A 27,986-nucleotide genomic window follows, 5' to 3' on the forward strand; every position below is an offset into this window, starting at 1 on the left:
AAGCACACATGTTTTACACCAAGGTTGAGAGATTTTGCAGCATGCTTAAACAGATCTGACTGATCAGTCTCTGCTGATATGCAGATATTGCAAAACTGCACTAAAAACACACTGTAGCCTTACAAAACCTGCAGAATTGCACTGATGATGTTAGGAAGTAAGGTCTTCTCTCACAGATTTCTTCATACAAATGACAAGAAAGTCCAGTTTGGCTGCACAAAGACATTCAAGGTCCAAGTCACACCTGCTACAATTTCTACAACGCATTAACACTGCTGTAAAAGAATTGTGGAATTCTTCTCACTTTTAAGTCAAAGTTACTATTTTTGTCCTAACTAGAACAATAGACAATTTGATCTGCCAGAAAATGTAAGTGGAATTTTATAAGCGAAAATAGCAATAGCAAGTTTTTACAGAGAAAAGCCTTAAATTCTCAGAACTACTTTTTTAGATTTCTAAATCTTTAAATATACATTACTTAAGCATCTGTGTTTTCCTCTCTTAAAAACATCAGAGCAAGTAATTCCTCAAGTAACTCAGTTAACTTCTCACTGATGCAACAGACCTTGTTTTTACTACAGAGATTCAGAGACAGAGAAATCTCCTATCCACCCTTTTTTAATGTTTAATCCGGAGGAAGGAAACACTGTATGGAATATTTTCACCTAAATACTTCATTGGAAGCCAGCATAAATAGAAAAATGGCATCAACCTACTTCACAAGAACCATGACTGGCTCCACTTTCTTTACTAAACATGGAAGTTTCTTTCCAAAAAGCAAGTTCTTTCCTAGACTTTTTTTTTGTTTTAAGCAGCAGTCTTTCTTCTTCTAGAACCAACGTCTGAAAGTGACCAAAGCAAAGTCTGAGAATGGGGAAGTTTACTCATATAGGAGCTCAAGTAGCAATAACACATCCACCAGTTACAATAAGACAAACCTGACGTGTTGTATTTGTAGATAGACTGTTTGGCCCCTAATACTCAACTTGGACGAGTTCAGTGTTTCCCTGGCTGGTTTACTGTCATGCCCATCTGTCAGAGTGGCATACTGCCCATTCACAAGGTAGAATGCCAGTGGATACTAACCAAAGACCAGTTTAGGAGGAAAGCCTATTGGATGTAGCTAATGACACCTTATTTACACAGATCTTCCCGGTGTCAAGCAGTGCCAAATTAAGAACACATGCTACATTACAAGGATCACATCTGTTAACAAATATTGGCACTTTGTCACTGGCATCTGCCTCTTTTGTTAATCCGCTTTGGTAGTGAAAGGGCTGCCTCAGAAGAAGAGGTGTTCAGTCCTCATCCTACCAGCATAATCACAGATTTACCCACCACGAATTCCCCAATAACAGGTCAAAGTCTGTCAATGTTACCTCTGTGTACACCTCCTCCCAGGGGTCAGTGATGCCCTGCAAAAAGCTGTGAAATTATAGAACTATAATACCTATTCAAATGAGCTTTTTCATGTGTTTGAGGGTTTATTAAGCCAATTGTCATCCTGTCAGCAACAAGAGAACATGATTGCAGAAAACACTGACAAGTAATAAAAAGGGGAGAAATGACTGTTGTATACTCTTGGTACAGCTGAGCTTGCAATCTAAGTAAAAGAGTGAATTAAACACCTCAGCCCAAAGGAAAAACCAAACCACAGAGTACCAAACATGATGTTCCTTGGGACTCCTTTGCTCTTGTATGTCATGTTTTGCTTTTTGTTTATTAAAACTGAACAGTATAGATGTATTTAGCATGGACAACATGAGCCAGTACAGAAAGGCCTCTGTACTGAAGGCATGTGATTACACCAGTCTCCATTTTAAGATTATTTCCAGTTCCACCATAACAACATACTGGAACATGCTCATCACTTCTAACTACCACTGTAGTCCCTACCAGAGCCTGGGCTCACAGTCCTGAGCAAGCAGTTTGCCATAAATCATGTCATGGATAGTAAATCCAGAAGCTGCCAGTGCCTGGCAGCGGTCTCAGCAGTGCTCTTTGTGGCTGGGAAGGAGGGAGGTGGGCTGGCTCCCCATCCAAGCAGATGGCAACATGAGCATTAGAGGCTCCTCCCTTTTGGGAACTGCTGCCACATCTCCCATTTTGCTATTGGAAGGCAATGGGATCTATACTCCTAGCAAGTGTCTCATTTACCCTTAGTCCAGCAGAAAGAGAGGAAGGCATATGGGATGTAACAAGAGGGTGAGACTGAGACGATGCTACTGCTTCCTGCCTCCTAGGGTACAGGGGCAACCAGTTACCATAGGTCACCAGCATTCATGTAAAGATATCATCATGCATCAGGAACAAGACACTTTTACTAACCTTCTTTCAGGTATCTCACCTTGGTGAAGACACCAGAATCCTATTCTCTTTGCTTCATTGATGAGATACAATTGCCTGGCTGCCCACACTGCAGCACGGCACACCACTATGGATAATTTACAATAAGACAGGTAGCTCTTGGATGCAGTTACCTGGTAACATGCAGCATACACTGGAGGTACCTTAAAAGACTAGCTGAATGTTCTTGAACAGGCACCAAGAACATCAACCCTGAAGAATCTGTTTTGCACTGGCTCTGAAAAGGAGAAATTCCATTTACATTTTGGTGTCTTTCTAGTCTGTGAACAGGATGATGTTACTGTGAGTGAGGGCATAGTGCTCCTCAGGAAGTATTGAGGATAAAACTTCAGTCTTCCTGTGATATTAAGAACAGCTCTGCCCCATACCTCATCAATAAGGACTGATCACTATGTAGGTTCAACTTCATGCTTCAGAGTGAGCCAGATGAACCATTTAAAATGAAATAAAGGCATAGTGCTGTGTGCCTGTGCCTTTGGTGTACATGTGTACTACTATCTCCCTGCACCACCAAACAGACATTAATCTCTGTTCTTACCAAAATTAAGATGTAAAGCAAATAGTTTCTTTTCTTTTTATAAGCACTGAGTTGACTATGCTCTTCAGTGGCACTGCAGTGTTTCACTGGCCAACCAGCAATAATTTAAACAGTCAGGATATACAAATATGGACTGAAGAGTTATTGAATGACCCCAAGAAGTTATAGTTACCAGGGCTTTTACAGTTGGTTCCTTCCTCTTTCTTTATAGCAGCACATCTTAAGTGAAAGCATCACTTCACTAGATAGAAACATGAATCATATAATGATACAAACATCACTGTCCAGCTTGGCTGGTGAATTTATTTTGCTTAAATAGTCTTGAAGCACCAAGTGACATTTGTGATAATGTCATAGGGGGAAAAAAAATCTTTAACTGCCTCCTGGATTTACCTGGCATGTGAAAGACATAATTCTAAAGAGAATGATATTTGTTTTATACATCTCCCATCATCCCAATTAATCCTGTTTGGCTAACTAAACAGGAATATCCTTAACCATAAAGCTGCAGTCAGTACTGGAGACTAACAGCTTAAAAGAGAAAATCAGAATTTCACTCACTTGGCAGCAACTACAAGAAGCACAGCACAATTAACCACAGCTCAGCTTCTGAGCTGGGGGTGTCTTGGGCATGTTTGATGAATGCTGAGTGCCTGCATCCTCAGGATCCAGCTTTCATCTTGCCTTTGCAGCTAGCAATCCCAGCAAAGATGTCATGCACAGAGTGCACCGAAGTCAATGCTGAGAAGTCTGTTAAGCCACCAGAGCGCTTCCCAGCACACATAATGGTTCCAGTACAAACCCTGATCATATCTGCTTCTTGCTCACCAGGAAAATCCATTGGAATCACTGTTGAAGTGCATCTGCAGCTGTGGAGTCCAGGTTATGCCACTTAATTTTAGACACATATGAATTAGGCATCTCATCACTCAAATCCTTTCTCTAGAGGATGTGCAACTCCAGGAGGCATTTCAAGTCTTAGGTCAGTTAAACTGCCCTTTTTAACAATCTCTCCTTCCCCCACAACTAGAGAGAAAGCCAAGGGTGACACAGGCTCCTCAGATAGATCTTTAATGCTTGGTGGCAGGAGTCACTTTTCATTTGATGCACCTAATTCAGAGAAGCAAAAAGGCTTTTCTTGGCTAGTGATTAATCAGGAAATACCTGCTTATCTAACCCTAAGTATCAAATCATACCTCTTCAAGGATTTCTGTCTGGTCAGTCCAGGTACATTGTCTCCAGCCATCTGCATCCCTAGACCTGAGGAGGCTGTGTGGAGCTGCTAGACTGTTTAAGAGGGCTGGAAGCCCTGGCAGAGCCTTACAAACCAGCTACCATCAGGGAACCAACACCAACACAGGAGAAAGCTTTGCCTCTAGTACTACAACAGGACTCCACAGGTGCCTGGCCATAAGGCTTACTAAGACTGCAGCAACTGAGCTGAATAAAGTAATGATGCTGCCAGAACAGCTGAAAAGCAGTAGTAGTAGAAAAAATTAAAGAGAAGAGCTAATAGAAAAGTGAGCCTATTCATGTTTTATTCTTTTACATATAAAAACTTAAAATATTAATTTATGTACATTCAAAAGGCTAAGGATAGAAGATAGAGGCTGCAGGGTGTGATGTCTACGAACCTGAAATAATATATCCATCTAAAACCAATTCATATTTATTAGTGGAATAAATTCCTATAATTCTTTCAGAAAGTCTTATCATAGATTCATAGGATGGTTTGGGTTGGAAAAGAATCACAGAATCATAAAAGGGTTTGGGTTGGAAAGGACCCTAAGATCTTAACTTCCAACCTCCCTGCCATGGACAGGGACCCTAGACCATGTTGCCCAGTGCTCTGTCAAGCCAAACAATGTTCCAGGTTGTAGCCCAACAATCAGAACTGGAACCTGATGTCAGCGAATACTATTGTGTTATTAAAGTGATCTGCATGTATTTCCTTCACTTCTGAGGAAAAAGCCTGCTTCTAAACATTTTATCAAATGCTGCCCTCTAGTGAATAGATGGCTTGCAGAGGAACACAGAGTACAATAGTTGCATGGTCTAAATGAGAAACTTCACTAAAATAACTGAAGCACCTCCCAGTCGAGACAAAGGAATCAAATGTGATGTCTGGATCATCAGTAGCAATACTGACATTGTTATGTTATTGCTGGTGATGGTTTTTCTCCCTTCCTATTTTATAAACATTCAATGTATTTAGCTACTAGAATGTATTCTGTATCCTCCACATCTCCAGCATCTTTCCATATTGTAAACCTTCATCAGACATTTATATTTTGTATGCTCTAATTTTATTGATATGTTTCACTATCAGACTTTCCATCATCATGAAGGTAGCCTGCTTGGAATTACATTACATTAGCTTGGAAGATAATAAGAGTTCAATAGCATTGTCTAGATACCTGCAAGGGAATAAAAGAGCAGTGAAAAATGCCTACCACTATTCTTTCTCCTCTCACGGAAGGGATATCTCCCATGCTTCACTTGCTTACATAAAAATTGAGCTTCTCCTTCTCACCATTTGATGAAAGAACTGCTCTGACAGAGTTAGAAAAAACCATAGTTGTTCTCATAAACCCAAGGTATAATTAAAAAGCCAACACAAACTAAGCCTCTCCAGCTCCCATAATAGCATGCATTTAATAGATTCCAACCTGTTAATGCTTACACTAGCTCAATATTTTAACAGTATTGGTTTTATTTCTCCATCAAGTAGCAATTTCAACCATTAAGGTAGAATTAGTTGCCTTCTAGTTTATGAGTAGCATTTAAGTAGAGGGGTTTGTTTTTCATGGGATAATTTCCTTTTAAGTGCACACTGGTAATACATGGTAACGCTCATCTTTGCTCCTTTTGCATATTGCATATGCTAAACAAGTTCTTTCAGCAATAAAAGAATAACCTACCACTTATGACTGCAGTCCAAAAGACTATGTGTAATGGGGTCATAAGGAAACAGTTCTTGAAGTCTGTGCCTCCAGTATTTTCTTGAGAAATACAACACTTGTATTTGATTAAAGGTATACGAAATAAAACACATAACATTACAGATTTCTCTCAGTCACTGCTATGAAATAGATACTCTGCCCACTTCAGCGTGGAGGCAGTCATCTAAGTTTGAAGCCTCATCCTTCAATCTATCTTAGTAACACACCAATTCAGAAGATGAGAGTATCAGCATTGGAACTAGATGATCTTTAAGGTCTCTTCCAACCCAAACCATTTGATGATTCTATGATCAGCATTCTGCGCATGGGAAACAGACAGATCCTGACAGCTGCTGAGATTTCCTATTTTTCTTTTGTAGTTCCACATGACCAAGAAGATTTTCTCTGCAAAGGAAAACAATGCCAAAGAATGGCAAGACTTCAGAAGAGCTGGCAAATCTAACAGCATCCGGTTCTGGGAGGCTCCCCTCATACAGCTTTATCAAGCCTTGCTTTTAGAAGATGTTTGGCACTTACCTCTTCAAAGTCTCTTTTCAAGCTTCTCAAATGGAACACTACACAACAGAGATGCATGGTGCCAAGGCCCATCTTTGAAACTACTGGTCTGACTCCTTTGGTTTTATCTTTATACCTACAGCTGAAAAAAACCAGAAATGGTAAATAAAACCAAACCAAAACCAAACAAGAAACAAACTGGGAGAGAGGTAGAAGATAATGGTTCTGAAGACAATATGGTTCAGATTCATTCATGGAGAATATAAATCACTACCACTTAAATTCTCTTCTAGGTGCATCAAAATCAGGGCTTTATATCACACAAACAGCTGTTGACAGTGCTGTGCAGAAATGCTGCACTGACAGTGACTGCTCATTCATAATCTGCATGGGCTATCCAGTCCTTAGACCTCTGACGTGACTCCATTGAGGGAATTCTTTGTGAGAGTATGTAGGAACACAGATACATGACTGGAATTGAAGCCAGCAGGACATAAAGAACTAAAAATAGACCAAAATACTATCCAAATACAGAAAATGTCCACAATCTGTTTCTATAAGAGTGCAAAGCAAATGCAGGAATCATTTTCAGTTTTGACAGAAGATTATATTTGTTTTCCTTTCATCCTGCCTTCTGGGCAAAAAGACAGTTTTTAATAACACTCCATCCCCAAAATGAGTTTGATCCCTCATGGTCATATACACATTCCCCATGAATATGTATATGACCAGGATTCAAAGGATAAAGATGGCTGGCTGGATCATTACCTCTGCTTGGTAAAGGCCTAGTACTGGCAGAGAGTGAGGAAAACACTGGTACATTGCTCCCCAAACACCCACCAAAAGGAATCCAGACTGCACTGTAGGCTTAAACAGACATAATTATGGCATATGAAGATTAATGAACTCCATAATTTGTTTAATGTGGAAAGTACTGGCATCCTGCACAAGGAAGCAAATCTGAATAAACAGGACTTTGCTCTTGCTGAAAGACTCTCAATGCTATGGGATGGGATGCAAGCAGCCCTGGCTGCATCCTACCCACCACAGCGGCTACACACAACTTGAGCAACACAATGTGCAAGGCAACTAATCCCTAGTGCCGGTTCTTGTGATTTTGTTCCAAATTATATTGGTTCTAGATAAATTGTAGCCTGTGATTCTCTGTCAACATATGGGGGTCTTACGGAGACTGAATCAGTGGCAAAACAAGGGCTGTGCTGGAAATTATTCTGGCCACTTTGTGAAGTAGCTCAGTCACATCTGCCTCCAGCGAGCTACACCCTCTTACCACTGTTACCCTTGCTGTGTGACTTACACCTAACTGCTGCCATTCCCCCTGCCCAGTCAGGCATGGATCTGCCACTACCCATGAATCTCATTGTTGTCTACCCACAGCAGGGCTGTGGGTAGACCCAGGCACCCAGCTCTGACACGCCCCCTCCTCCAAGAGCATGGATAACTGGAGAGCAAGCGCTCCTCATTCCTCTGCTTTTCCCCACACACTTACTGTTTCCTAATCTGACCGGTTAAAATCCCAGTTTGTGCAGGGCTTCTGTGCTAGCAAGATTCCTGCTGTTTCATTCTTCAGCAACTTCTCTGGACTGAGAGAGATTTTTCTGTCCTGCATGGAACCAATTGGAAGTTATACCACTGCTCCCAGAAACATTAGTTAGAGTGCACAGAGGAAGTTCCTGTTCCACAACCAAGCATTCAGGTGCTTTGCATGTTTTGAAACAGCACATCACAACAGCACTGGACGCAGTTTAAGTGACCTGTGTTAATGTCACACCAGCAGCCATAAAATATATACATTTGTCTGAACATTTCCTTAAGAAGAGTGTCAAATGGATTGTTTCTTCAAATGTACAAAGACAACCTCCATCCTGACAGCTCTGCAGCGCAACTCAGATGAGGTTGAAAGAACTGATTTCCTCCAAGACCGGCTATGCACTTGAATTGCACATTCCAGACCTTCCAAGTTTCATATCTGTGCAAGACTCCTTAACTCATCTGTTTATCCCTGGAGATAAAACTTCCCAATCCACACAAGCCTAAGAAAAGAGAGGCCAAATGAGGGGTTAAATGCTATCTCCCAAATATCTGGGCCAGAGATCCAAAGTACATTAAAAATTACTTTTTGTATACTATTTCTATTATGCCATTAACCAGTCAATAAACTATCATCCCTTCTCATACATGGTAGATTTGCAGTAATGGCTCATGTAGGCAGACACCTCATACAATTCATTGCTGACCTTATGCTTCCCCATCTGCTTGGCTGCTGCCTGTTGCCTACTGTTTACCGTGGAAATCCATGATTCACCTCACAACTGGCAGCATGCTGGCAGACATCCTACGTACTTGGCATAGTTTACAGCAGAGCCCCTCCCATCAGTGAGGGTCATATGCTTTTCTTCATCTTAATTTACACGAGAGATGGATCAGCTCTATTCAGACTTGGCTTTGGGTTGCACAGATGAAATGCATCTTTACGCATATGCTTGTTTCTAACACAGAGCAGTTTGAGTCGTGTAAAAACTCATGTAATCTTTTTTTGCTTACAAAAGGATACCTTAATAGTAGTCATGCAAATGTCTATTCTGAGATGGTAAAATCATTGCTGTGAAAATAGCTGCCAAGCAGAGCACCCAATCCTGCTTCCCTTTGAAAAAGTGCCAAAACTCCACCTGATTTCAGTGGGAGAAACTGACATCTAACAATGCCTGTCCAATATGTTGTCCTGTTAATATTTTGCAATTAACACCCCCCCCCAAAATACAAAAACAACTAAATCTTATTAGAGACTTCTCTTGGCTTTGCTTATTAGTTCCCAGTGTTTCCTGAGACCTGTGATGAAAATGGAAGTGTTCAAAGCCAATAGCCATATGTTGACTGTTGTCCCATTTTTAGCAGAGACAAATATGAATTTGTTTGAAATTTCTTTAAAACGTGTTCCCAGGTTAAGACCTTGTATGCCAAGTTTCAGCCCAGAGCAAATTTTTATGGCCAAATTCTAAACCCTTGAAAATAGAAAACTAATACTGCAAGGATTTAAAATAATAGAAAATGTTTCACATAATATAAATCTATAAGCAGAGTATTATATTTAAGTCTTAATATCTACATAGTTGGATTATCTTCTATCTTGACAATCATACTAAGTAATCTTGCCTCCTTTTCCCTTCCCTTTGATTCAGTGTTTCATTCTTATGCATTAACAATGCTCTGGGCCATAAAATACTGTATTAATATTAGTTTGTCACAGTAGACTAAATTTAGAACAACTCATTAATATGGCAGAGTAAAAGGCATTCTGCCAGGAGTGTGAGTGACTCTATAAGCTCTTTAGGCTATAAGTTATGCAGATATGCCACTTGAACTAGAGAGCTAGCAATTCTTTTTGTTACTAATAAGAGATTCTGTTCGTTGAAGCCGATTCTATTTCTAATTAAGAAATGTGGAAAAAGGCAATTTTACCATTGGATGTCTCTCTGATGTGTAGCTGGAATAAGCCATATACCATCTTTCTCTGCTTTCTGGTCGGGCAAGATTAGTGGCACATGCACAAAATGAATTTTCCCCTGCAGCATACAGGAAAAAAAAAACCAACCAACTCCACCAGCCTATTTTCTTTGGTACAATCATAACTTGGGTATCCAGAAGAAAGCCCAGCAATCAGAGCCATTTCAAAACAAGCCTTGTAATGGTTAGAATTGCCCCAGTGAAGAAAGTTTGCCTTTTTCACCCATTCCAGCTTTCATTCGCACAGTTTCATGCCAGTAATGTCTGCTCAAAGGTTGTCAAATATTAATTTTTTTAAATTTAGTCCCTTGCTAAGCTACAAATATTCATGTTTAACACCAAGTAGCAGTTCAGGGGCTGACAACAGTATGTACCTTTTGAATGATGCATAGAAAGCAGCAGTTAGCACAAAGACAAAGCCACCAGATTGGTCTCAGGGAAACCCAGTGTCTGAATTTTTCATGATTCCTCTAGCACTTAAAGAATAAGAAACTGGCTACTACTGTTGGGAGATGAGCATTGTGAAGGTCAGAGCCCAAAAACATGCAAGTGAATCAGGTTTTGCCTGGGGAAAGTGAAAAGGGATTTAAGCTGCTTAAGAGAATTATATAGCTTTTTTTAATGTATTTTACAAACACTGTAGTAGCTAAACAATAGCTATAAAAATGAGGAGAGAATCATATTCACCTACTATTCATTGCTTGTAAGTCTCAAAAGGCAGAGAAAAGACCATTTCTTTATGTCTGAGGGCTTAAAACTTCCAGAGATCATTCTTTTTCTTCCAGACTTCCTATTATCATTCTTCTGCCTTTTAAGAACTGCAACTACTTCAGAAGAAAACTGATAAATGGGAAGTGTGAAGTGAATTCAGTAATTTCTCTATGCTTACAACAATGCAAGTGCAGTAAAGTGATGTCTTAATTACTCCACAGCCCAGTGGCGTGTGTATGTGTTTATTTTGCACAGCAGACAAACTTTACTTGATCTCATAATTATTTCTAGAAAGTATAAATCAATTCCAAGGGGCAAAAGGGGGAGAAAAAGAACAGAAACTGCTTGGAAAAAAACATTACAGTGTTTAAGCAACTGACGGCTTCACCTGTCATCATCTAGTTAAGCTCTTAATGAGTTATTTTCTATTCTTGGTCACATCTGATTTCTCTTTTCTGTACTGTAAGTCCCTTTGAACAGCTGGGAGTTACAGCAGCCTTTGATCACTGTATTCTGCATTTTCAGTCAAAACGAGGACGATTTTTGTCCTTACTTGGGCTATTTTTACAAGTGTATTTTCTTCCAGTGTGTTTTTTTGGGCATCACTTTGCAGGCATACGGAGGAAACTGAACAATTAATGTATACATTTTTACGTAAATGTTTATAAATTTAGTAAAGGGAGAAAGCTTTGCCACAAGAAAGCTCAGCTCTTTTGAAGGCAGTTTTCTAATGATGACCCTTGGCATGCTAGCCCACATGGGATTCCTCGGAGAAGAGTCTGATGAAAATTAGTCTATTCTCATTTCAAACAGAATTTTGCTGAAGTCCTGATCAGAGCATCAGCATGGAGTCCAGGGAGACAACACACGCTACTTGATTCACTCCACAGCCTCCCTCTCCTGGTAATTGTTGCAGGAACACATAGTGACAAGACTATAGGATGTGAGGGGTCTGGATGTACTCAGGCTGTTACTCTCTGTTTAAAGATTTAAACCATCAGGGTATGATAAGGCTTTTTGATGTTCATTGAACATGGAGCTTGGGTACAGAAGAAGGGGAAAGGGCTTCACCGGAAGGCAATCATCTTTCAGAGCCACAGTAAGACTGAGAGAGGTGGGAAAATCTCAGTCTCAGCATAGACATGGAACAAAGGGAGATGAAAGGGCTAGGGTGAAGAAGGGGCCAGATCTGGCTGTGAGGCAGAACTTGCACTAAAAGATAGTTCGATGCCTTAAAAAGCAGAAAAAAAACATTTAGTGTTCTGGCTCCATTAACATACACTTTTGGCTACAATTTAACTATTCTGCACATTTTTTGCAGTTTATGTTGACACTGGGTTTAAACAATGCCTCCGGCTTATTTTGAAATTATTTAATGAATGTACTTTGTCAGATGAACATCATTTCCTAATTACACAGAAAGTATTAAATGATGAGCTACTTTAAAGAATGGATACAATAATTTCTTTCCTAAAGAACAAACGAAAACCAGGCTGGTGCCATACGTTGCTGTATAATGTGTATGATGTTGGGGGTGGTGGCAGGCACAGGCATTTCCCTTGTCTTGACAAAGCAGGATCTATGGCCACGCACCTAAAGACAAACATGAAGTGGTAACAACACCACCAGGTAAGGCTGATAAGGCCAGTGCTTCATCCCCAGAAGGAAATTACTATTTCCAAGAATAATTAAGAGCCTAATCCTGCACCATGAATGGTGATGAGGACTTTTGACTCTCATTAGCTTTAAAGGGAGATGAGAAGAATCAGTGGGTCACAGGATCAGGCTCTAAAATGAAAAGAGAGATTTGAAGGAGTCGTCTGCACAATTTCATACACGACAAGGAGGAAAAAGACAGTTTGATCTGAGCATCCCTTCTATGCTCTGGGAGTTTCACAGCACCTCCACTGCACAGCACTGTAATTTTGTAGGTCCAAAAGGCATTTGCCAGCATTAGCTGCTCTGAAATAAGAGAGAAGGTAAAGGATTCACACAGAAAGCTGAGTGTTAAGCTGATCAAAGTTAGAGATACAGGGATTTATATGCACCTTTCCAGCAAAGGAACACTATCAGCTTTTTTATACTAATCTCAGTGGGCCAAATTTATCCTGATGTAACTCAAAGCACATCAGAAGAATTACTGCACAGATAAAGTGGACCCAGTCTCCCTGTGATGTTATTTATAATCTGTATGTTTTGCTCTATAATAGCATATACAGTCAGAGGGCTGCCTCACTGCAGTCACTTACAAGGGTGCAAAAGTCTACTGACTTCAGCAAAGTTAATTCTGAGTTTGATGAAGGAGATTCACATCAAAGCAGTAACAAAGGCTACTCCTAAAAATCATTCCTATACGTTCACTGATGTTTTTAACTTAGCATTAAGAGCTGTATTAATACCCACATTAGGCTTTACAGTCTCCTTAAAGAAAGGCTGACTCCCTTTTTCTAACAGCTAAATGCCTTATATGCATCTGTTGTCAAACAACTCGGTCCTGCAGCGTGTACTGTGAACAGCCTGCTTCTGTGACAGTGCTTAACACATATGCTTGGAATCCAAGGTTGGCTTTCAAATATAAGGTTGGCATTTTCAGAAGCATTTAAGAGACTTACGCATGTATGCCCCACTGAAAGTCAATGAGACTTGTTTTCCTAAATCAGTCAGGTTTTCTGAAAAGTGGATCCTATTGTGTTTCAGGGAGAGGTGGCTGCCTCCCAGCTGAGGCTTTGAAAAATCTAGCCAGCAAAACAACACTGGCACAAAATCAGCACAAACAATAGACACAAGTTGTGTAAATGAAGTCCTTCCATGATCAGCCTACTTAGAAAATGGTGAGACCTCAAAAAGCCATTCCTCTCTATCCAGGACCCTCTCTAGATTTCATATGAGGAAAGGGACACTCTTCTTAATGCCCAGATAAGCCTGCCTTTACCAGCCACTGTTGTGGCCAATTTCCATTCAGAAAGGAAGAGGACTTTCTTTACCGCCATTATCCATACAGGCATATGTCCAAATCTGTGATCACCTTCTATGATTTGGTATGAGAATTTTGCTTCATTCTGAGAGAGAGAATATATATTCATCTTCTGTCATTATTCTGAAGAGCAAGAATTGACCAGCAAACCTAAGTACCTTGCAAGAAGCTACAGTCAAGACCAGAAGTTGTTGCTATGCCATTCAAGTCTCTGTAGGCATATTTGATGGGGTGTTTACACAATAGTTTCGGAAATGGAAGCTGAAGAACATTTCTGGGGACTTCTGTTTGTTTGATCTTGTTTTGTTGTTTGGAGGGGTTTTTTTAAATGGAAAACACATTTCCTTCCTTTCATTCCCTTTAGTTGCTGCCACACAACATATTCATCCACAGCCATCAAGGAAATGAAACATGGAGCTGTAGCTCACCCAACTCTCTGTGGCTTCAGCTGACACTTTAGAAGCTGAGACCCAAAGTGCAGTCTCAGACCACTGGTATCCTGGTTTTGGCAGACAGTGCTCCTTCCTCACACAACTTAATGTATGAACTGAGAACCAGCAGCACTGAAAGGGACCAAAGTTAGCATGATTCATTGCAGTATCCACAGGTACAAAATATACAGCAACCAGAAAAGCCACAGTGGGATTGACAACTGCAGCCCATGGCTGGAGAAAGCAAGCTCTGGAGACACAAATCTAACCTGATTTCTTGTGACAAAGTCAGTTGTGGAATAAGTGCTAGAATAAACACATACCGCAAAAAAAACAAGCATTGCACCAGTTGCTTTTATGTTATTGTACTTCTGGGTGCTCTCACAAAAACTTTTCTCTGAAAATCAATAAAGCAGATTGTGCCCAGCAGTCACCCATTACAGAATTAAATCCATATGCCAACAGAAAACAATGAAGAAAACAAAACTAACAAGGGATCCATTTGGCTTTGTTTGACTTTGTCTGCCAGAGAATGAGAATGCAAGGTTGGGTGTAATTTAATGCAAACCTTGGCCTATCCCGGTCATGCATATGAGTGACCCTCAGTGCAAGACCATCAATTTTCTATTAAAGATCAGAGAGTTGACATATCAAAGTCAACATCTAGCTGAATAACTGTAGTAACTTGATAATAATTCTTTTGTGGATTTCAGAGTGGCTTTTTGGTAAAGTATCAGAAAGGTAGCAGTTTGCGATCCTGACCCAACAAGATCTGAATATGAAATAAAGGATTTGAGCTTGATCTCCCCATGATGTGAGGATGAATGTTCTGGTAAATGTTAACTTAGTGCTCTGAATAGCTCAGTAATAGATGGGTTTAGGCGGTAATAGGTTTAAAATGTCAACTTATTGAATAATAATTTTATGTTGTACAAATACTACGTGTAAGAAGGGATTTGTTTTGCAAATTTTGAAATAAATGAACGGATTTGTGATGTCCTTCACTGTTCTAGTCAGAATGCTACACAAGAACAGAAACGAGTTTTGTTTCAATTATATCCCTCATTGTTTTCCTGCATTATTCCGAGTATGTGGCACAACTCACGAGTCTTGTTTACCCCTTAACCTTATGTAGCTTGATGGATGTTTTGGCCCCCATGACAAAGAATGGTAACTATTCATTGTGCAAATAAATAATAAGATAGAAAAAAAAAGAAACCTGAAGAGATTTTCCTTAAAATCCTGCACCCAAACTAAGGAGGACAGTGTTAAAATGTCATTCCATCACTGACATCCCAACAATTCCTAATCAAGTCTTATAGAAGCGAGCTCCACACAACCATCAGATTCTGAAGCAATGACAAAGCAATGCTGCCTGCCTGCTAACACGTGGATGGAAGAATTCAAGCTGCTCCCTTTCTCACATCATGCTATTTCAGCCCTTGCCTCCTGTCTGGGCACTGATATTAAGCAACCTGTAGAGCACTGCTAGCATACTTGAGAAGATGATGCCAAGCAATTGACCATATGGCATTTTGGAACATGAAGGCATTCTAGGGGCCTTTTTTGTCTTTTTAATTATGTTTTTGTTAACTTATTCTCAGCTTGCTTCCATCCAAACCCTGCACTGAACTGCCATCTAGGTACACTTTCACACTTACGTGAGACTCATTTCAGCTTACATCAGTTTTAACCCAGTACACTTCAATTGATAGCAGCTTACCTGTGGCTGAATCCTAGCAGGTTTGTTTTTCTGACTGACCCTGAAAACATTAGTTGATCTTTTACTTATTAATCAGAAAACAAAGATGGAAACTGAGCCAGAACTGCTCAGAAATTCATTCTTTATGAATCAGGAAGAGATGGGATAATGAGGAGGGTTAGCTAAGCTTAGTTATTCCTTCTGCTTCCTCTTGATGAGTGCCAATAGCTACGTGGCTCATTCCCCAGCAAGAACCCATGCAGCTTGAAGCTCTGTTTTCCAGACGTGCTGAAGGACTGGCAGTTGCTCTGCTCAATTATTCCATGGCCTATTTTGCACAAATAGCTTTACGCATTCAGATTTATTTAAATCTCCCAAAGAAGCACCGGACTTTACATCACTGGGCAAATAACCCTGTCCCAGTTTCAGATAGTGATCCGCATGTCAGGCAGTCAAGCGATTAGGGCACCCCTCAGTTAAGCATGATGCTGTTCTTTTCTTCTTGACCTCAAACTACCGAGTAGCATGGCCACAAGGTTATATAAATTTCATGTTTAAGCCCACAATAAGCTGCAATTGTGTGCAAAGTGATTGTATCTAGATTGTCCTATGCTGAAAGAACCGAGAGCCTAAATTCCTGATGAGCAGTGCTCCAACCACTCTGCCATGGAAGCGGCAGCTTGAAAGGCAAGATCCTGCTGGGAGACATGAAGGTTGGGAGCATCAAGCCATTTCTATGGGAACTGGCTGTGATACCATAAAACAAAAGGTGATGACTGCTGTATAAGATCAGGCACAAAGAGGAGGGGAGAGACTGGGCTGTGGAAAGCAATTCTTCCCTCTAATACAAATATCTTAGAGAACAATATAGGGATTACAAGAAATCATAAGCCAAGTAAACTGCTTTTTGGATAAGTATTTTCCACTTACAAGGCTGCCCCAAGGCAAAAGTTGCTCTTTAAACAGAATCTGATTTTAAGGGCAAATTTACAATTATAATTAGCTGCAACAAGCAGCTAAACCCAGAGGGCAGGCTGCGTTCAGGTCCGAAGTACAGCTCCTCATGGTCTGGCAGCATGTTCCAGAGTCCCTGCCTTGTTTCCTGCCCCAAGTAACACCCTCCAGACAACTTGTGGGGCCTGCTGAATGGGGGCACTCCTGCACTTCCAGAAGGAAAAGACCTGGGGACACTGGCTAGAAACAAGTACATAAATAAGTGTTCTAAAGCTGATCACAGAGGTGAACAAGCTCTTGAAGAAAACAGCAGCACACAGTAACTTGAAAAGTTACCAGGCTGAACCCCCAACTCTTGCTTCAGCTTCACCTAAAGTCTTCTTAAGCCAATTTGTATGTATAAGGGAAAAGAAGTGAAGGGAGCATAACCAAAACCCCAAAGAATAACACACAAAAAAGCAGCTCCAAGAGATTCATGGAGGAGTCAATTCTGAGAAGACAACACAATTTTAGGGCAAAGTGTGCCAAGCTACACTTACATTATGACCTTGCAGAGAACAAGGTGATACAGGAGCCCAATAAGTATCTTCAGCATGAACCAAAGAGTGGAAAGAAGCTGAATTATTCGTGCCTTTGGCACTAGGAACTTCAGCACCAGAACAATTTAAGGGAGTTGTTCCAGGAAGCAGGATTCTTACTCTGGTATCACACCTTCCCAAAATACTGTGGCTCATTTCTGTTCCTTGGCTACATTAAATGCTAAAAATCTAAGACAGTAAAAACAGAGGCTCCTTCCTGTAAGCTACACATTGGAGCCTTAGTCAGGACTGTGGCAAGATAACATGGTAAACTGAACACTTTATCCCTATCCTGTAAACGAGCTGATAGTTTGAAGAGTTCAAATGGCAAGTACACAGTGAAGATCCACCCCCCAGACAGTATGCATCACACAAATAGCATGTTGTATTTAGGTCAGGAGACATCATATCTGAATCCAGCCACTGTAACAGCCAAAAACCCTAACAGTGTATAGTAAACAGGAACAACAGACAAGCAAGCCAAAATCCTCTGTGCTAGTGGTGCTGAGGGCTCTGCTTATCCCAGGCTGCCCACTGAGTTTATTATCTGCTATGAGTACAAGAGAGCTTAAAGTTTCTCCAAAATAATTGTATATAGAGTAGCAATTAAAATACAGCCTTTCTCAAATCTGTGACTCCCTAATGTGATCAGGAACTGTGGTGGTTGCAGCTTCCATTAGTTTCCAGTTGGAAATATAAAAGCATTAATAAGATCTCTCCCAACAGCACCATCAGTGCAACCTCTCTCTCCAGACTCTCCCTACTCTAATAGAGCAGTTTGTCCCAGGATCATAAACTGGATTCCTGAACCCATCACAATCCTCCATATTAACTTGTAGGGAATTGTCCTGCATATTCAGGTGAACACTTTCTCCCACACTCCACAAAGGAAAATCCAAAGGTTCAGATCTTCTACAGAAAAGAGCACTAAGCTGGTGTCATTGGTGGAAATAAAGTCAGTTTCTCCTTCTTTCCTTGAACATATGAAAGTCAAACTTACAGGCAGATACTGTAACTGAAGAGTGAAGCCAGCAGAAATACTATGCCACAAGAAACTGAATAGCTGAACTTGGAGCAGTTGGTGGGTGAACCTTTGGGGCAGGGGTATGAGACAAACATGATTCTGAATACTTCATGTAGTGGTCACATTAGCCTCTGTTAATGAAGGCCCAGCAGGCTTCAAATTTGGAAATAACACATGCTCTAGCCACTGCTTTCTGAGAGCCCAAGCAAAGGGCAAAAGTGTAGTTAAGTACAAAGACTAAATGATCTCAAGCTTTCTCTATCAGGGTGAAAGTAGGCATGGAGCAGATACCTGGGTGCTAACAGTACTTCCTGAGTGTCTGCAGGAATACCTTCCCTGAAGTCAAAGGCTGCTCTTGGAACTAATACTACAGCTTGCATTATCTACAGAAGAGGTGGATCTTAAGGCACTATTTACTGCCATTACCTAAAGATCAAGACTGCTCAAACAATTATCAGCGAAACTTAGGAAAACCTACCACTCCACTGACAAGAACACCTGGATAGTGGGATCTGCCTTAGAATAGTACTTTTGATGTGATAGTTCAGCTACTGTACAAAAATCACAGACCCTAGACGGAGGAGGGAAATCAAATTCACATCAAATCACACCATTAGCTCTCCACAACATAGTTTTGGAATTTTTCCCCAGAGTTTTGGCTTTAAGTTTTCCCATCAGAATGTGATTTTTCTTGTTAGCAAACACTTAATTTTCCAAAGAATAAAAAGGACACCCTCCATGTTAGAAAAGACTCAAAACAAAATCTTTTAAGAGAGCAGAGAAAAACCTTTGTATGTAAGACAGCCCCACTAGCGCTGTGGTGCAGAATTTAGGCCATGGACACTTCCTTGGCTACTCCTCCAACCTCTACAATGATGTGTTTTGCAACAAAGCAGCCTGTCTATTGAAGGTTAGTAACTAGAATCCAAAGGCATCCCTGTATTGCTCATATTACATATGCAAGTCTCATCCTTTGGCAGAATCTAACCTTTATTTTTTCCACTCTTGAAAATAAAGCTTATGTCAAGGGGGCAAGGCCTGCAGCATCATCTTCTTCCTCTCTGCCTGCCATATGCAGAGCCTAGGGCAACGCTGGAAAGAGTCAAGGATTTGCCCTTACAATGAGAAGGGCTGAACAGCTACAGGGCTAGCCCCAAGGATGCGCATGTGCTGTTACAAGTCTGGGTACATCTGCCTGGGCTCTAGGTCAGTGAAGATACAAGGCTAGGATTTAGCTGGTTTCTTTAAACAATGCATGGGCATTAAACAGCATCCTTGATGGTATATGAAAAGCAGGTACTAAGTAACAGAATATATAGAAGATGCCACACAGCTACCAAAAGAGCATTCAAGATATAGAGGAACACAAATTGCCCAGCTGAAATCATCAAGCCATATTTTTTAGCTACAAACTTGCTAAACTCACATTCATTTGCCTCCATGAAAATATTTCATTCTCTTTGATTAACAAATCTTTCTTAAATGAGGCTCAGTCCTCCACAAATGTAAAATGGCTGTGTGTTTTTTAAAGCACTGAAACTGATTTACATTTCAGCACTTCTATATACCTATAGGACAAGTTTAATAAAAAGGTTCAGCTCTTCTAGTTTACTGGGTCTCAGTTTTGGCTTTTTTGGTGCACATGAAGCTATCTTAAAGAATGAAAGCAAACCAGGGATCCTATAGGTAATCTGAGCAGCACATTTATGCTGGATTTTATCAGTATTTGCAGCTAGTACATATCCATGATTTATTTGCAAACAAATTAATTAATGTTTCAGCAGCTGTTTGCAGCCAGTCTGTGATCTAGTTTAAGCAGAGATGACACTCTTTTTTTATTCCATAGGGGCAATTTGAAGTACTCATAGATTATATTCTTACTATCAGTCCAAATGATAAAAGAGTAGTGAATCCTGAAACAGCGCTGCTGACTTGATAAGATCAGTGTGCTTCCACATCTTCAGTTATTCCCTAATGCCATCTTTCCTGTGTTATCTTTTAATTAAGGCTGCATAATGCCAGTTTATAAACAAACCTCTAAGTAAGATCAAAACCTGACATATTTTAAATGGTTTTCATTCTCTAGTTTGTGGTCTCCTGGGGGTGTTATTCTAAAATGTACATCTCTGTATGAAACAACTTCTTCATTGCATTGTGTACAATGAAAAGAAATGTTTGAATATTGTTCTGTAACCTGACAATGAACAAACAACTGAAAGAACAAATGCTGGGGAGCGTAAAAGAGAACCATAGGATACAGTGGGTAGATCACTGCAGAAAACACTACTATACCTTGTGATTTGATTTCTCTTGTTAACAAAAAAGACAAGACAAAAAAATCCCCAAAGCCTCGCTAGGCTAAATTCTTCCTCCTCCTTTGAACAGACTACCCAGATTTTGTTGACTAATTGAGATCAATCCCAGTTGTAAATCACCCTGCTCTCCTACAGCTTTAATTAAGCTACCAGGGGGAGCTGTTTATCAATTAACACTTGTTACAAATTATTAGTAATTATATGGACTTTGTGTATAGACTCCAGCCAGTGAAGCCAAAGCTGCACTTCCCTGGGACAGGAACTAGAGAGACATTGAATATTTTCTTTACAAAAAAGCCCAATCAGCACCAAAAAATAGATGGAAATGAGATGGGTGTAGGATGAACTCAAGTAATCCATGGTATTACTTTTAACTAAATGCAACCAATTTTAGCATATCTTGTGCATAAATGTAGGTGATGACACGAAGTGAATTAAGTTAGTCAAACTCTTTAGAAACAATGGTAAGTGTTCCTTAATGGGTTGCATGCATTTCCTTTTTGAGTAACAAACATCTTAAATAAGGAACATTAGGTAAAAGTTGATAATGTATTCAAACATTAAAGCTACCTATTGCTCTGTGCACTACCTTCTGTGATAATTTTAATTGGCTTAATTGAGATGCACAAGTCTGATTAATGTTTAATTCCTTTATATTAAAAAAGAGAGAGTCAAGTAGTTAGACATTTCTTCAATTATGTTAGATCTCTCCATACTTCAAAGGAATGTTAGAGCAGACAGCCAGCTACTGGATGAACTGATTAAAGAATAAAGACTGCTCATTATAATCTAAGAGTACAAAATTGGTTTGTGTAGCCTTTGAAAGTTGAAATTAAGAGCTGTTGAGCTAAAACTCAAGCTACAGTAATTAACCCAATTTATAGCCAGCTTCACTTACCTGGTTGACTAAGATTAGTCACTTGAAATGATCCACTGGATTCACTGCCTCATTTATAATTCATTCTATGACCAATGAGATGCAATTTCACCCTACTGAAGCCTTCATTTATGAGACAAAGATTTAGTGCTTCTACTTACTTTGGTTTTAATCACTTCAGATAGAACCTCTCTCATTCACATTAGGGAGTAGAGACCTGTTCACAATCTACCTTCCCTCCCTCCTATATTTTGGCTATGTAAGAAGTAAAAGGCTACAAAACCTTTTGGAATAACCTAAGTGTTGCATTATAAAAAATAAGTACCTTACAGTAAATTTTATATCAGTACTACAGATGCTCTTTGCTTGCAGCCATACGAATACTCACCTAGATATACGGTAGAGAACAAGCAGGCTAGGTTACAAGTTCCGCACTCACACACCTGCGGCAGAGAGCTCTAGCAGACTTCAGATCTAATTGTGAAGTTTCCTTATCTGCTCAAAAATGTTCCTGAACTACACAGTACCTTTGAATTTCCATTGTTGGCTGAATCTGACAAAACACTTGGTATCATACCTCTCTCTCACTCATCTTGAGCAGATCTTGTTAGTGCAGATTAGAACTTGTTAAAGATTAATTCTTAAAGCATCCTCAAGCTTTCTTTTCCAACAAAGGAAACATCAATTATAGGCTCACACATAAACTTTGCCCCTATCTTGAATACTTGCTGCCCTTTATAAATCTTAGATTTCTTTCCCTTGTGTGTGTTCAAAGGAGAGATTTTATTGCCTCCAGGGGTTGTTAAACTGATTGCAATACCACGTATTTAGAGCAGTTCTGTGGGAATTAAGCTGGTTCAATGCTGTCAGACCTAGAATATAGCTGTCAAATAGCATTACAAGTAAAACACCCTTGATAAGAAATAATGACCAAATGTCAATCTGTTTTTTACCAGCAGCACTACAGGCTTCACTTGCCAATGAAAAATGCAATATTTTGCACATTATACTAGCTATGCTTTTGTCATGCTCCATAGTAAAGGACAACTCAGTCTTTCAATTTAGCTTATTTTTAGATTATACAATTCCATCACAGAAATGTATGCCTCAGACCTACCTTGGATTCAAAGCAACAATGCTTAAAGTCCTGTTTTAACCTCCTTGCTCTCTTCTGTAAAAACAAAACACCCACCAACACCAAACCCAACAACACATGCATTAAAAATTCATTAATCATACTTCCTAATGTTAGCCATGCAGAAATTAAAACAGCTCATTTGTCTTAGAGCTGCTTTATGCTGCTACAGCGTAAAGGTTCAAGTTTCAGGTATCTGTAACTTCACACAAAGCAACCCACTTAGTACTGTTATTTTTTTGATGTATGGATTGTTGGGTTTTAACGACTGCATTATGCATAGTGCTACTACATTTCTTACAATTTATTTTGCAGATCCAAGTATTTGTCATCTATATAAAGAATGAACGTACAATAAATGTTTTAATACCTAAATACTCACTATTCCTATTCCAGTAGTTAAATACTTAACTGCTTCAACAGTTAAATCATCAGGTGACAACACAATGTTTGCAAATGTGCATTCATTTTTCATAATGCTAAAAACTGATATGAAATTGTCCCTATAAATAAACAATGAGACTTTAAAACCTAAAATAAAGACATTACCTAGACACAACTTGCCTCATGTATCCAGATGTGATGGGGTTCAAGGTAACATGTCTGAAAACTTGGTTTAGATAAAGTAGGAGTTACTTTAAAATGTCTGCAATAATTTGGGGTCATCACTTCAGCCAGAATGAGCATTTCAAGATTGTGTAAGGGGAAACGCAAGAGGAATGATATACAAAGGAAGGACAATGAAAACACATCCTTCAAAAAGGCATTTTAAGGACAGTATACAGCTTCCCAGGAGCCACCGGTGAATGAATGAGTAACAGAGTGAAAGCAAAGCACAACCCAAACTCTAAAGCACAGTAAACCTAAGAATGTGGAAGCCAAATTTGCCTTTCTGCAGCATTTAAAGAGGGCACCTATTGACAGCAGTGAAAGTCCCTGCACATCTGAAATTAATGCAGTCTTTCTAAAACACAATTAGGACATTGACAGAGATACACAAAAATAGCAAACACACAAATTAAGAGGAATCCTAATACTGTCTCCCAATATACGCCTGCAAAATACTTTCAATGTCTTGAATAAGCAAAGGACAGACAACATCTTTGTGTTCCTACCTTCAAGCTTACACATGATTTTTCCACTTAAACTTTTCCCCTATTTTCATTAATCCACTACATACAAAAAAGCCAGAATAATAGCTGTGGTGTAACAGAAAGAAACTTGCACACGGCTGAAAGCGTGGGTCTCAAACTATCCTCTAAACTCATTGCATACTCACTGTACGTAATAAGCAATACTAGTTTCAGGCAACTATATTAGCTAAACAGTACAATATGCTAATAATTCCAAATGATAAAATATATGTTCCAATGTATTTAATGAAATAAATTCCACTTTCTGCATTAATGATTGACATTCATTATTAATGGCTGAAGTACTGCATGGGGTACTCCGTTTCAGGGGAATTCATGAGAATTAACTCACATTTTTGCTTTAACATTTTCCCTGTTCCTCTTGTGAAATGTTTACAGCTCACACACTGATGCTGGAGGAGCAACTGATTTCAAACTCAATGCTATAATTTCATAACTGCACTTAAAGAATCACACAGGAATAGAATGTCACCACTGAATAATATGAATACTTTCACACTTGAGATAAATGAGGCAAAAATTGATCTTTTATAGAAAAATCAATCCAAAGCCACATGCAAGACTCTTTCATTGTTTCTTCCCTAAGTGGGAGATAGCTGTGTGTGACTGTAGTTTGTTTTGATTTCTCCATTTCATCTGTAATTACAGATTCTGGCATAAACCAGCACAAGTTTCACACTAGTGATATTGAAAACCTGTCCTGCAATTGGCTTTGCAAATGCGTTCTGGTTTTGTTTTCCTGTATTGCAGTTACTTTCCTACCAGTGAAACCACACTGCAGGCAAGACTCTTTTAAGTTTATTTGTATTTTACTAAAGATTATTTTTCCTTACTGAAAATGTTACACCAATTTCGAATAATTCAGAAAGACCAAACACATCAAACTGATTATCAGTATTTAGCCTGATAAAAAACCCACTCACTTAAAGACGATTTGAACCTGCCTTTAAAAAATAGGACTTTGCTGCCCTCTACCTTTCAACTTCCAGACTGTGGGAGAAGACACAAGCAGAACGATGACCTAAGTCTCAGACTTTTCACAGGATATTAAGAAGACCCTGAAATTCAGCTACCATTTAATGAACTACCTTGATCAAGCAGAAAAATAAAGTCACAATTATTTTCTCCATTTACTGAGTTTGAATGAGGGAATGCTATAAAACTATCTGGAATATAAAAAGAAAAAAAAAATCAACCAGCTCTTTTGCTTACAATTTAACATGGACATACACAGCCACCATGGGAAGAATAATTGTTAGAGGCTTTTAGTTATATGCAGCTGGAAGACACTAACCCAAAAATCACTCACTTGTTTAATCATCCATTATTTGGGCTATCAGCACATCTTCCCTCAGGCCAAAGCCACACCATCTCTTTTAAGTATTGTGTTCAGTGTATGCAGGACAACAGCCATGTTTTACCTACACTTGCTCTCATAGGGGTACACACTCCCTTCCCTCCTTTTAGACCATACATTTCTCAGTCTGGATTTATTTTGCTCAGTTATGAAAGGCAAGACCTGCAAAAGAAAGCAGAAGGAATCAGTCTGAGCCCCTGCTTCAGCAGGTTTTCTTCTTATTGCACTACGTGCTGCACATCTATGACTGAAATCACTGAAACAGAAGAAAACCTCTCTTCCTTACTTTCCTTCTCCCATCAGAAATTCGAGTCCTGTCTGTGCACATAGTTGCACTCTGTGTGACCAGAGAATCAGCACAATCATCCCAGCAATTCAAGTCACATGCTGTTAATTTCAGATGGGAACAGTTTTACTCCTCCTTTTTAAACCTGTGGTTTGTTCACTGGTTTCTCTTAATACCCACTTAATTGAAACACTGGAAGAAAAACATCTCTTTGAATCCCAGGAGTATATGCAACTTTCCCTCTCACTGAAGAGTAGTAAAAGTTTCCAATGAACACTTCCCATGTCCTAGTTATTCCTACAAAACATGGAGACCAAGACAGTGTCCTTAATATCATGATTAAAACCAAGTAGGATAAACCAACTTTTTCTTATATGAAATCAAAAGCTAAGGAGACACTTTCCATCCCCTGGCACCTCACCTTTTGGTAACTGAGGCCATCAGCCAGAAGTAGGCATACATGGAATAAAATAAAGGTCCAGTGCATTTTAATGAACTACTAAAATAAGACAGATAACTCAGGTTACTTGCACCACACTCTATAGCACACCAGGTCAAAAAGCTAGAGTATGTCATTAACTTTAAAATATACTGAAGTGTTTGCATATAGGGCATATAAACACACAAGCAAGATCCACATTGTTAGCCCTCTTTGAGAGGAAGTATGAAGTAAAACAAGAGGAAGAGGCACTGCTTCTGCTTTGGACAGCTTATAAAGATATAAGCTGAGCATACGCTACCCAGAGAGTGACAGAAGCAAGGCCTTTTCCCAGTCATGACCTATAGGCTCTACTCCCTGGCAAAGCTAACAAATCAACACTGCTCATCTCAGGATTACACCAGGCTCAGCTGCCTACCACTGCAGAGGATAAAAAGCCTCCAACAAGTTCACTTGGGATCTCATTTTATTAACCACACTGCCGCATGGAAACTACACCAGTGGGCTCCACTATAAAGCCTTAAGACAGATAGCCAGACAGACTCAGCAATTCAGACTTTGTCAGGATGTGTTCAAGTTTGTTTTAAGCAACAAAACTCCTTTTCATTAACACACACACACACACACACCCCAAAAAAAAAGAACGAACTAAAAAAGGCTTTCCAGAGGAACTCAAATCCAGGTGAGTTTCACATGCCATAAAATAACAGATTTTCAATGAAAACCATGGAGCACCACCATAGAAACACAAGGACTGAAACAATGAATGAGCACCTCCTTTCTGCATAGAATAGGAATTAAAGCATTTTCAACAAAAGAACACAGGTATACAGTAGGCATTTTATTGAAACAGAAGTACTGGGTTATTACATCATTGTAGCAATGAAGTATGTAATTCTGTGGTTGGATCTCTCTCCTGGAAGCTCAAAATACTTTCAGCTGCTTTATGAACTTAGTTCTAAGTTCCTTGTTCAAGTGAGAAGTTTACCATTTCTAAATGAATTTCTTCAAGACATCAGAAGTCCTTGGAAGAGCTAAATACAAGAGAATCCTTGACCCCTATTCAGTTACTTCTAAAGCAATACTTCCCTCTCATACCACCATCTATTCAAGGAACTTTTGGGTGAGGGGGTTCTTTTTTGGTTTTGTTAATCATCAGAGCTCCCAAAAAAACAGTCAAAAAAGAAATTAGAAGTACCACAACAAAAACTCTTAGAAGCAATCCTTTCCCAGCCCACAGAAGCTCTCCAAATTGAGAGGTCAACATAATGGACCTAACCCCTGTGACTTTAAGAAAGTATTTTATCTCCATTGACAGAATCAGAGCAACCTGAAGTCTGTTCTGTGAAGGGCTTATATTATTTTCTGACCCATGCAGAGGACAGGAACAGATACAAGCAGTTTTATGAGAATGGTTAAGGATTTCAGAGTAGTATCATCACAACTGTATTCCGTCATGAAAGTTCAACAAAACTAAAAGCAGAAATGCAATACTACCGAAACATTGCACAATCATTCTGCAGTTGCATACTTTTACTGTCATGTCAAAAAAGGCTGATCAGCTTGGCTTTGAGTCTGCCAAGAAAGTAAGTTTCAGCCATGCTCCATTTGGAAAGACAGTACCAGTCCCAGGAACTAAACAACTTGTATGAAGGGAGCAGAAGAATGAAATGCAGAAAAAGTGCTCATGCAACCTTGCAATCTTGTTTTGCATTCCAAGTGTCTTATTTTAGTCACTTAAAATCTCAGGCACTTTTGTTTCTGTAATATGAAAGATACACTGAAGTATCTGTCCGGCCTTGTGTTGCACATTATACTTGAATCTGGGTTAGATACAGTTTCTACATGAGAAATACTAGAAACAAATTGAAGAAGATTGAGGAGCTGAAGAATGGATAACTCCTTTTGTATGCTCCTTCAAAGATTAATACTTGCTTCTTCATCCATACTTACGCTTCCAGCACCATTTATTATTAACTCAAAGGATGAAAAACTTAGTGAATGAACAACTGAGGGGAGAGGAAGAGAAAGAAATGAGTCCTGTATAAAATATCTTTACCACTTTGATGAGAAATTCAAGACCATGAGTGGTAAAACAAATGTGATCAGGGAAGAAGGAATCAGAGAGGCAGAAGGGAAAATAAGTCAATCTTGATTTACA

This window comes from Melopsittacus undulatus, chromosome 6 (genome assembly GCF_012275295.1).
Source record: "Melopsittacus undulatus isolate bMelUnd1 chromosome 6, bMelUnd1.mat.Z, whole genome shotgun sequence".
NCBI lineage: Eukaryota > Metazoa > Chordata > Aves > Psittaciformes > Psittaculidae > Melopsittacus > Melopsittacus undulatus.